The sequence below is a fragment of the Equus asinus genome, chromosome 14 (genome assembly GCF_041296235.1).
Source record: "Equus asinus isolate D_3611 breed Donkey chromosome 14, EquAss-T2T_v2, whole genome shotgun sequence".
In the NCBI taxonomy this organism is placed as follows: Eukaryota; Metazoa; Chordata; class Mammalia; order Perissodactyla; family Equidae; genus Equus; species Equus asinus.
In genome coordinates this window covers 12,375,046-12,385,365 of record NC_091803.1, presented here as the reverse complement: position 1 = coordinate 12,385,365, position 10,320 = coordinate 12,375,046, and the positions used below count along the sequence as shown (strand labels likewise).

Here is a 10,320-nt window from a genome sequence, read left to right as displayed (position 1 = left end):
GGACATGAAGCAAGTTGGAGTGGAAGAGAGAAACAGCCTGGAAGAAAGCTGTGTTCCTGGTGGGAAGACTCCGCAGAAACCGGGATAGGTAAAGCACGGAGCACGGAGACAGGCCGAGTGCTAGAACAGAAGCCCCTAGGGTATTATGACCTCGGGATCCTTACAGAATGTGATGTCTTGTGGTGCAACTAGATCTGCTAGGGACAGGCAAGTCTCTTAAAGAATCAAAAGAGTGATTTCGAAGGGACTTTAGATACTATGCCTTTGTTTAAGCTCACAAATCAAGTGTTAGCCTTTAGTGATATTTGACATTTCAAGTTAAATATAGGAAAAATCAAAGTGTAGCTTTCTGTATGCTTTTTCAAACTATATCAGTCTGTCGGAGATTCTGATATGCCTTCTCTTTCTTTGCTCCTTCAGTATCATAAATGTAATGCAACTTCCTACAGTGGTACAATCTCTCTAGTCCACAGTATCCAGGGCCCAATGGAGTCAGCATCAGAGAGAGAAAATGCGCTGCTTAGTCCATTGCTTGCTGGACAGCTCCAGTTAGAAACTTCTTGTGTTGAACAGAAATATACCCCCTGGTGATGTCTATCTCTTGTTCCTTTTGAGGTCCCTGGGACAAAAAATGATCCATTACTTCCTCCTTTCGCAACAGCTCTTCTAATATTCTAGGATAGCTATAGGTTTGTAGTTCTTTCTTGAGTTGCCATTTCCCCACAGTTTGTACCAATTTGCAAAGTGGTGGGAAAACATTTCTGCAGCAGAGGAGTGTAAACTATTGCAGTGGTGCATCTGTGTCTAAGTTTTAGCCAACTCAGGCAGGTTGCTTCAGTGAGAAGACCATAGGAGGCACCCCTTTAAGACTCCACGTCCCACCAATAGGCATCAATCCCTACCAAAGTGGTGAGAAACAGTAGCTACTATTTTGCTTTTGAGCAAGATTTCTCTCAACAGTTCTTCAGATGACACAGGTGGAAACAATTAACCAACTCATAAAATTTGTGATTTTTAGCTTAAACTGTATTGCTTTAAAGAAAATGTCTGGGAACCACCCCATAGCATAGTGGTTAAGTTTGGCATGCTCCACTTCAGTGGCCCCAGGTTTGCAGGTTCAGATCCCAAGTGTGGACCTACGCCACTCATCAGCCACACTATGGTGGCAACCCACATATAAAGTGGAGCAAGAGTGGCACAGATGTTAGCTCAGGGCTGATCTTCCTTAAGCGTAAAAAAGAGGAAGATTGGCAACAGAGGTTAGCTCAGGGCTAATCTTCCTCAGGAAAAAAAAATGAGCAATTATTCCCAAGGAACTGAGTACTTCATTCATCCATATGCTCATGTTTGCACTAGGCGTGGATAGATACAGAAGTAAAATATCACCCCAAAATTGATACACGTTCTCAATGTGGATTTGTCTTGCCTGACTGCTTTGCCTCCACCGGCACTGTCATCTGAGGGCTTACGGGATGCCTTATCCACTGGACATACCTTAAACCAAGAAACCCATTCTATAATCAAGGATGTGTGGCATTGAGCTTGAAACCACAGAATTCATGGTGCGTACTCGTCACCCAGAAGCAGCTAGCCTGAAAGAACTGTGGAATGGCATGTTGAAGACTCCGCTAAATTGCTGATATAAGATACGGCACCTTGTGAAGTTGAGGAGCTGTCCTCCAGGATGCAATATATGCATTGAACCAATAATGTACATATGTATGGTATTGTGTCTCCAATAGAAAAACTACACAGGCCCAGGAACCAAGGGGTCGAAACAGGAGTGGCCTCTATTGCTATCATCCCCAAGAACCCACCTGTGGAATTTGTGCTTCCTATCTCCAAACCTAGAGTCCGGTGGGTTATGGTCTTGATTCTTAGGAAGAACATTTCTTCTGGGATGTACATTAAGTGTCCCACTAAAGTGTAAATTGATAATGACACCAGGCCATTTTGAGTTCCTTGTGCCAGGAGATCAGTAGGCAAAGAATGGAGTTATTATAAGGGCCTCCACAGTCCCTGCCACACACACTACATAAATATAAAACTTATACCGAGCCAGCTATATGCAATAACCTACTTTCCTGGACCCTTTAGGCACTTTAATGTAGGAATGGTGTAAGGTAGAGAGCAGAAATCTGGTTTAGACAAAAAAGAAAAATACAATGGACAACAATGTAATGGCTCTTAGAGATGACTTGGAACAATGGAAGGAAGTATCTGGAGGAAGAAGTTCTGGGAATATGATGTCTTCAAGAATCATAGGTTAGCAAGCCAGACACTGATAAAGGAGCAAACTGAAGTATGGGAAGTAGAAAAACAACGGCAATCACAGTACAGTCAACCCTCATAGGGAATGGAACATTCAGGGCTTGTGAGCTTATTCAGAACATCACCTTATCATTGGTAGCTTCTGTAGCAGGTGGCTGTTCCTTTTGTAGGCTCTTGCATTGTGCTCAAACTTGTCTCAAAGCTTAGAGTCATGTCATAGTCATTCAAGGTCTCAGTTACTGTTTTATAGAAGGTGAGGTTTCTGGACTACTCACAAAGTAATGGCAAAAGTCGTAATTATTGTGATAGCACTTTGAGAGCAAAAATGCCTCAAATTCAACTTATGGTAATTCCACTATTGTTACTCTGAAAACTCCCTGGAAACATTCACCTAGCTCAGAATCTTATAACTGTTTAGTATTGGAAAGAATATCTCTTGCCCATAGATCAAGTATTTGAAAATACTGCCCATTCAAGTGCCAATACATAATCAGGGTCCCTAGAGAAGCAGCCACTTGGGTTTTGTGAAACCTTTCATCCTTGACTTCACTTTGATCTTTCTCTGTCTACATCTTGGTTTCAGTTCCTCTGTCACAGACACAATCAATAAGTATTATTATTGTTTGAAAATAAGAATTATTGTGATTACTGCCATCAATAAGAAAAACAGGAGAAATAGAAGAATCTGAGGGGGACGGTATCAGGGAAGCTTAACCCCCCTTTCCCGGAGGCGAAAACCTGAGCCGAGGAAAGAGGTCCCCAAAGCCCGACTCAGTGATTGGGGAACAAGAACGTAAAGTCCTCCTGCGTTGCTAGAGAGGACCCCGAAGCACAGCACAGGCCCGGAAGACAGGTGTGACGCACTTCCGGCTTCTGTGAGGCTGTGGGTTCTGGCGATCGCAGGGTCTGCGTCCAAGTCCACTGGCCTTTGATCCATAGAGTCACCTCCCCTTTCTATCCCGGCACTCTCAGACTTCTCCGGGGTTCACGGTGAGACGTGGGTCCGGCCAGGGAGGATGGGCGGGGATGGAGGTGGATGTGACGGCTGTGTTCCGCGATCCCCCTCGCCACCACCGCCCCCGGACGGGGTGGAGGAGCGCCCGTGACCCTGTCCTTCGTCCCAGCCTAGGCCGTAGGATGCGCGTCTCCCTGCTGAGACAGTCCTAGATCCACGCGGGAAGGGAATGACGTTTTGTTTTCCGGACTGAGATGAGATGTCTCTGGGACCGGGAAGAGGCGCTTGCGTGCCCCGCCTGGGCCCCCTCGTCCTCGGTTTTCACCCCAAGAGGTCGCGGACAGAATGACCCTAGACTAATTTCTCTGCTTCCCATTTGTCCTCATTTTCTGTCCTTCCAGTAAGGGCTTTTATTCTGGCTTCCTAGGCCCCCCAGGTGTTAAGACGAAGACTGTGGAGGTTAGCAAGCTCCACGGGGTTTTTTTTTTTGTTTTTTGTTTTTTTTTTGAGTGGACAAGTTTGTTAAGCCTCATAAATTTTTGGATGTCATCTGCTCAGCCCCAAAACCACCACCATTAATGGTTGTGATTAAAGAATGTTTGAAGCCTAGTGAATGAAGTGATTTGGTTGCAGTGGGAGAAGATTACATACACTTCACCCTTTTCCTGTCAGTCTCTGAGCTTTCTGAAGGCCTTTTAAAGGAGTGGTTTAGTACACTAGGCGGATTTTTCAGTTGTGGGAGACAACTATGCTTGACTTGGAGCAGTGAGTAGGGAAGGGACTTTGTGGCCGCACAATGGAAAGTGCTTTGGGCCATTAGGAAACCAGTTACAAGCACTCTGTCTGCCACCGATTAACAGGATGAGCTTGGACAAAACACCACCAAGTCTCAAATTTGTCCTGAGTAAAATAAACTGGGTTATGTGAAAGGGCCCTTCCAACTAGGAAATTCTTTGATAGAATTGATTTAATTGAAAAATCCATCTAGGTCAAACCTAATGCCCTATCTGCGTTTCCTGCAGTGCCACCAGTATACAGAAAGTTACCTTCATTATTGAGAGGCTGATAAGTGGCAGGGGACCAAAGGAAACACTTATACAGGCCAGTGCTAAACAGATAATATGCAATCAAATAAATTTTGGAGAAGCAGATCAATGAAACCTTACTATTTGCTGGAGAAATAGGTTGGTTACACAGTGTAATGGGAGACGTAAGTAACTTCCCCATGGACATAATTTACTTCTGTATTTTGACCAGTGCTGCTCTAATATTCTTCCCATTCTTATTCAGATGTTTCATAATTAAGCTGACAGTTGCAATACAGTGAAATCTCTTAATTTATAAATTCCATTCCAAGTTTTGAAATACCAGACCTATAATGAATTTGTTGAGCTTTCCACAAATGGGCAGAAAATGTTGACATTATATTCATGCAAACAAATATTTTTTAAATGTTTACTGGTTGCAAGGAACTATGTTAAGTGACTTAAGGGTGACAATGAAAGCAAAAAGCAAATCTTTATTCCTGAGGAGTCATCTAGTCAAGATAAGGCATGAAAGCATTAAAAATTAAATTTCAGGGTAAAAGCTATCAAAATATTATGTACCAAACTGGTGATGGAGACAGTGACTCTAAAGGCAGGAGATGACTGAGTGCTGGGATCATTCAAGAAATGTAAAGTAAAACCCAGTCTTTCTACTGCTCCTTGCCCAGAATATGAGCAAGAATACACTCCAGACAGGCCTGTCCAGGTCAGCCTCCTGACCTCAGCCCTGCACCTTTGAGTTTCACCTCCTTGGAGTCCCTTCGTTTTGATTCATTCTGCCACTGTGAGTGAAGACCTCTAGGAATGTTTTATTCCTCCCTCCCACCTTTAAAGTTTTGACACATGTCAAAAACCAAGATTCATTTTCCTCAATCTCCTCAAAATACCTGAGACAGAATGGAATTTTCAGAAGATATATCACTAAGATTGAAGGAAATGAGCAAAAAAATATAAGAGTTGGAAGATAAAGATAACAGCAGCAACACAAATGATGACACTATAAATGCTAAAAGATGGGGACAAAAAGAAGTTACGGCTATCAGGAAAGGTTAAATGAATTTCAATAATTTTAAAATATAAAGGTCTAATTTTTTCCCCTGTGTCCTAGTGGATCATCTTGTAAACCCTACTTTGGTGACCACTTTTTAACAGTGACCAGATCACTTTTTAGAGTGACTAGATGGCAGTGTAGCAGCATGGTTAGGACCCTGGGCTTCAGACTTAGGTTTGAATACTGGCTCTACCACAAGAACTATATGTTTTTAGACACATTGTTTAATCTTTTTTAGCTTCTACTTTTTGTATGATAGGAATAATAATGTGTACTTCATTAGGTTTCCATGGGTATTAAATGACCTGTGTATGTCATGTACCAAATGTGCCTGGCACACAGGTACATAAATGGCAGTAGTTCATCATTTACAATGTCACACCACTGGATTTAGTAAATTGTCTTCATGAACACTTGTATGAGGTGTTAGCAGCGTAGCCATACAATGTTACTTTTTAATACTGCCATAAATTTTTTCTACCCTGCAGGATAGCAAAAACAGATCTCATAAAACATCCAGGACAGAAAGGACAGCCCTGCAAACACAGCCTCTTTGGATCAAGTGAGCCGGTTCTTTGAACCTGAACAATGACTACTGAACCAGAGGATACTACAGATTTGTGTCCCCAGACTACACAGGAGATGGAAGGCATAGTGATAGTGAAAGTGGTGGAGGAAGATGAGGAAGAGCATTTTCAAAAGGAAAGACATAACATAAAGTTATCACAATTTCTTAGTCGTTCCACAACTATGAATGAGAGAGCCTTATTATCGTCATATTTAGTTGCATATCGAGTGGCAAAAGAGAAAATGGCTCACACGGCTGCTGAAAAGATTATTCTCCCAGCATGTATGGATATGGTACGTACAATTTTTGATGATAAATCAGCTGATAAATTAAGAACTATACCTCTTAGCGATAATACAATATCTCGCCGAATCTGTACGATTGCAAAACATTTAGAAGCAATGCTGATTTCACGGCTACAGTCTGGTATAGATTTTGCAATCCAACTGGATGAGAGCACTGATATTGCAAGTTGCCCAGCACTCTTGGTTTATGTCAGATATGTGTGGCAAGATGATTTTATAGAGGATCTGTTGTGTTGTTTAAATTTAAATTCACATGTAACCGGATTAGACTTATTTACTGAATTAGAGAAGTGCATTGTTGGTCAATATAAATTAAACTGGAAACATTGTAAAGGGATTTCAAGTGATGGAGCAGCAAATATGACTGGAAGACATAGCAAAGTTATTGAAAAATTGTTGGAAGCAACCCATAACAATGCTCTTTGGAATCACTGTTTTATTCATCGAGAAGCTTTGGTATCTAAAGAAATTCCACCAAGTCTAATGGATGTATTGAGAAATGCAGTGAAAATTGTGAATTTTATTAAAGGAAGCTCATTGAACGGCCGGCTCCTTGAAATACTTTGTTCGGAAATTGGAGTTAACCATACCCATTTATTGTTTCATACCGAAGTCCGTTGGTTGTCTCAAGGAAAAATCCTGAGCAGAGTATATGAACTCAGGAAGGAGATTTACGTTTTTCTCATTGAAAAGCAATCTCATTTGGCAACTATTTTTGAAGATGACATTTGGGTAACAAAATTGGCATATTTAAGTGATATTTTTGGCGTTCTTAATGAATTAAATTTGAAACTACAGGGGAAAAACAATGATATATTTCAATATCTTGAACATATTCTAGGTTTCCAAAAGACATTATTGTTGTGGCAAGCGAGACTTAAAGGTAATCGCCCCAGCTACTATATGTTCCCAACATTGTTGCAACACATTGAAGAGAACATCATTAATGAAGACTGCTTAAAAGAAATAAAATTAGAGATATTATTGCATCTCACTACTTTGTCTCAAACCTTTAATCGTTATTTTCCAGAAGAAAAATTTCAATCATTGAAGGAAAATATTTGGGTGAAAGATCCATTTGCTTTTCAGACCCCAGAATCAATACTTGAGTTAAACTTGGTGCCCGAAGAAGAGAGTGAATTATTGCACCTCAGTTCATCATTCACACTGAAGAATTATTACAAGATGTTAAGTTTATCAACATTTTGGATTAAGATCAAAGATGACTTTCCATTGCTAAGTAGAAAGAGTATATTGCTATTATTACCATTCACAACTACCTATTTGTGTGAACTAGGATTTTCAATCTTGACACGATTGAAAACAAAGAAAAGAAATAGGCTCAATAGTGCACCTGACATGCGTGTGGCCTTATCTTCATGTGTCCCAGACTGGAATGAACTTATGAACAAGCAAGCACACCCATCACATTAAATACAGTCTTTATGAAATTTTGGTTTTGTGCTTTTTTACACGTATTTTGGTATATTGTATTTAAATACTAATAAAATATTTGGAATTTACTAGCTTTTTCCCCCCATATAGTATTGTTTTTGAAACTTGTTTAGTTACATAAATGTGTGTGTGTGTAGGGTAATGATGTAAAATACATTTCTGTGAATTACTGTCAATTTTGAAAAATAATACTCTTCACCATTTTGTACTCAAATCTGTTCCCTTGTCCCTGCTGCCGCCTTGCTGCTTCCTTTCAGGTGTAGCCCCATTCCTGTTCGGTTTCGTTACTCACCATCTGTGTGCCTATGTGCTCTTCCCTTTTTGTTCTAATTCCAGGAAGTGGATCTTGATGCTGATCGTGGTTTACCACCACCCTCGTCCCTGGGTTTATTTAAGCATGGCCATGGGTTATAATTCTAGCTAGATAATGAGATGTGTAGGGCAGTCTACTGGGATATTGCTGGAAGGTCTCCCTTGCTTTCAAAAAAGGGACACAAGTGAAAAGATAGTGATGATGGTTGCATAACTTACGCATCTCCCCAAAACCCTCCTTAAAAACATACAGAGCAACCAGGATAGCAAAACTGAAATCCATAGACAGCATCTACAACAAAACCAGGTAACAGGGTACTACCTACAAAACTATCATAGTCTCAAGCCATTGTGTCTGTTGTTCGCAGCTGCAAAGGGCAAGGAATGACAGTTACCGCCAAGGCTACTTGGTTGTTTAAGCAATCAAAGTTTATTGATAAAGGGGAACAGAACGTGGAGTGGGGATAAAGGGAAACAACAAATCGGTACTTAGAACATCCACACCACAATCAGCCGAGGAAGTCCCAATAGTTTGTATGGCTGGTGGGAGTGCCAGTTGTTCGGGTATGAGGCAAAGTGTCCTTTCCTCAGTGAGACTCCCAATTGTTCTATGCCTGTGACGTCCTTCTATCCTAAGGTTTCTCTAGGTTGTGATTCAGGGTTTCAGACATTTGGATACTTTGAGTTATTTCTTCTTCCTACGGATGGGGTGCTTCTGTCTTTTTTGTTCCCACAGATGGGATGTTTCTAAAGTTCAGTCAGGTGCCCTCTGGGGTGGCCAGCCCAGACAGGGAACATGACGCAGGACATATTCTTTGTAACTTGTACCCTAGAGTCAGGGCTGAAGTGGCCATCTTTGGCCCCAAGCCCAGACACATTCCTTCACTTAGGGCCCAGGGCCAGTGTCCTTGGAAGGCGGGGAGGTCAATGAACTCTGTACATTGTCAAAGGAAGCAGAGAGAAAGAATAAGCATCTCACAGCCTTGAGAAGTGCAAAATAATCAGCAGGTCCTAATGCAAAAATCAGCGGGTACTCATAAGCTATATTGAGAAAAGCTGCTGAATCCAGGAGACGTTTGCACACTTCAGTAGAGGGTAAGCATTAGGTGTCGGTGGTAAAGTCTGGGAGCAGTGTGGGCCCTGTGAAATAGAATCCAAATTGACCAAGATGGGGACAAGAGAGACCAAGTCTTATCTTTGTTTCCTTGAGGATTGTTTGGTTTCCTCTGCCCAGAATCAAGGTCTGTTTGGCTCCTGATTGGTGACAATTAGTCTTTGGCCAAGTTCCAGGATACAAGTTTGCACAAGCACCATCCTTATGGACCATGGCAGTTTTGTTTTGTTTTGTTTTTTTCTCCCCAAAGTGCCAGTACATAGTTGTATATTCTAGTTGTACGTCGTTCTACTTCTTCTGTGTGGGACGCCGCCTCAGCATGGCTTGATGAGCTGTGCATAGGTCCTGCCCAGGATCTGAACCAGCAACCCCTGGGCCACTGAATCAGAGTGCATGAACTTACCCACTTGGCCATGGGGCCGGCCCCCATGGCAGTTTTTGTGGGGTCTTTTCAATCTAAAGTCCTGCCTCTTCTGGGTCAAATGCTTGCTTCCTTTGTGTTTTCTCACTATAACTAGTGTATGTATCTCACTAGCACAATTTCACCAGGGACAGTTTGGAATTGCAATGGCCACTTTGAGGGAACTTGACGTGAATGAGACTGTTTATTTGAGAAGTGCATTAAACGAAAAGAAGAAACCTTCATGAGAGTATCCATCTTGTCTGAAAGAGACCATTTTGCTTAATGTAAAAGATATCCCCTTCTATGTTGTTTCTATATTTTAGAGTTTAATAGGTACTGACTTCTTAATAGTATGGCTATTTATCTAAAGCTGGTTCTGTCTTACTTTTTTTTTTTTCCTTGTTCCCTCTAATTTTCCCTTTCTTCGGAAACTTTAAAGATTAATTAATAAGGGAAAACCAAATTGACACTTTATGTGCACTCTAAAAGTACTATTCTAGTAGTCAAAAATAATTAAAAGAAAAGGTATTAAAATACTTATTTTGCTTTAAGAAAAATTTTTTTATATTCCTGATTACTAGTGAGATTGAGCATTTTTGTATGTATGTTACTATTTACATTTTTAATGAATTATTCATATCCTTTGTCCATTTTTAATCCTTTTCTTATTATGCAAAAGCTCTCTTTTTAGAATGGATATTAATCTCTTGCCTACTATATATTGTGCAGACATTTTCTTCATGTCTACTTTAACTTTATCTTATTGTTCCCATACAGAAGTTTTACATTTTTGTAGTGTAGTGAAATCTGTCAGTCTTGTCCTTTATGACTTCCAGGTTT

General features: G+C 40.9%; 1 non-coding gene across 1 annotated transcript; it reads left to right on the top strand.

Moving 5' to 3' along the window:
- The first annotated feature begins 3,122 nt into the window (after window positions 1-3,122).
- LOC106834863 (uncharacterized) lies at window positions 3,123-7,724 on the top strand. Its single transcript, XR_011494128.1, has 2 exons — window positions 3,123-3,261; window positions 5,812-7,724. It is a non-coding gene; the product is annotated as an uncharacterized protein (transcript).
- The last annotated feature ends 2,596 nt before the right edge of the window (window positions 7,725-10,320 follow it).